Genomic DNA, 2,034 nt, shown 5'->3' on the forward strand with positions numbered 1-2,034 from the left:
GCGTAAACTAAAGTTAGCTAAAATGCTAAGGTTAGCTAAAATGTTGTCAGTTGCACGTGTGACGTCACCAGCATGTTGGTTTATATTGACTCATTACATTTGTGAAAGAAAGAAAACAGCAAAGCGGCAGCAGCTCAGCCCTCTGCATGTGTTCAGGACTGTTTGGCAGCTGCAGCTTCTGCATACTTTGGATGTTTTCCTGCTTGAAAACACCTGATTTTAATAATCCACATCATGAAAGTCTTCTGCAGAGACTCGGAAAGTAATTCAGTATTGACGGAGATGCGCTCAAACCTTCTGTATTTCATGAAGTTAATAAAGTTGTTTTTAAGTAATAAAGTTAAATTAAAAGCAGATTTGGGAGCACCAAAGTTGTTTTCTGTGTAAAAGTTATGACATATTTAAAGAGAACCAAAAAAGGCTGGTTACAGTTAGTTAGTTAGTTTGACCTTTTTGTTTCACCAGACAAAGTAATCACAATAATTTCTTATTTACGATGTTAGAATGAAAGAAACAAAGTGTTAGTACTTAGTGTTGTAGGTGAATATTTTAACTTTTCAGTAGGAATTTTACCCAAATTAACAAGTCTCCATATGCATCAAGTTCCTGTTGCTCCATTATCAGACCACAGTCTGGTGGAGGTCACACAAAGTCAGTCCAGGGCCCACAAATGGCCCCTGGGCCACACGTTGGACACCCCAGGTCCAAAGGAAAGGACTTCAGAACATCACTGGTTGTTTTGCTGTAGATGAATTAACTTTCCCATCAACCTTTTGAAATTATTTTTTGTTTTTATGGGAAAATGAACAAACAAATGATTGTTGTGAAAAATTGTATTTTGACTCAAATAAATCAAACTGAGACTCTATTTTAAGGTAAAATTAAACTTTTATTTCTGAATCATTTCAAGAAAAAAGAATAATAAATTTTGTTTAAAGTAATGTAAATATAAAAAGTGGAAGCCCCCCCACCCCCTGACAAACAGCAATATTTATCATTAAAATTTACCTAAGCTAACTCATTTTATAATCGGCACAGAAAAGTCATTAAAATCTAAATGAAAGAAGCTCAAATGTATAACAATATGGCATTGATTTAAAACGATATAAAAAGATCTTCTGAATGTGTTTAACCTGCTGAACTTGTGTAATTTTCCTGACAGGATTATGTCTAGCTGTGTGGACCTGAAGATAAAAACTGAAATTCATTAAACTTTCCTTCCAGTGAAACATTTTGTGCAGCTGAAAGTCCAAAAAGTGAACTCACACTTTGGGTTATAGTCCCAGTTTCCTCCAACAGTCCAATCAAGTAAATGTTACCTTGAGTTGTTAAAAATGCCATATATATATATTGAGAATGACTTGAAATTGGGCTTCTGTCTCTTTAAGAAGCTCCTGTTCTTTCTGAAACTCCGCCTTCAGGAAGTTGTCACAACATGGCTCCTCTATTAACCCTTTATCAACACTTTGTCAGCGTTGCTCTGAGAAGTAGCTCTTACTTCTGATCCACAGTTCAACCAGGTGTTTGCTAATTGGTGCTGGCTAGTCTGAAGGAGCTGAGTTGTGGAGGAGCCGCGCCTCAAAGGCGGGGCTTCTTCCAACCAGGTGAATGGTTGCCATGGAGATTACAGGATTTCTCAAACATGCATGAAGAATTAAAGTAACACTCCAGATATGTTTTTGATGAGGGAATAACATTATAACATGATATAAAGCTCAAAGTGTTGATTTTGCAGGATACTGACCCTTTAACTAGAATTATGTTTTTAATTAATTTATAATTCTTTGTTATATTTCCCCAAAAGGCTTCTGTGATTTTAAAGCATTGAGTGATAAAATCAGATATCTGCGATGCATTTTAAGCTCTTTGGTTTAATTTTTTATTCAATGAAACTTGAAGTAATTTTCCGCTTTTACTCATCCTTGACTGATGAACAGACCTCCGGTCACTAGATGGCAGCAGCGTTCAGATTAATCAACAGCCTGCCTGTTCGAGAAGAGAGGAAGTAGCGGACAGACACGCTGGTGTAACATA

Source organism: Poecilia latipinna, unplaced genomic scaffold (assembly GCF_001443285.1).
Source record: "Poecilia latipinna isolate Pla-1442-1.1 unplaced genomic scaffold, P_latipinna-1.0 Scaffold1256, whole genome shotgun sequence".
NCBI classification, from domain to species: domain Eukaryota; kingdom Metazoa; phylum Chordata; class Actinopteri; order Cyprinodontiformes; family Poeciliidae; genus Poecilia; species Poecilia latipinna.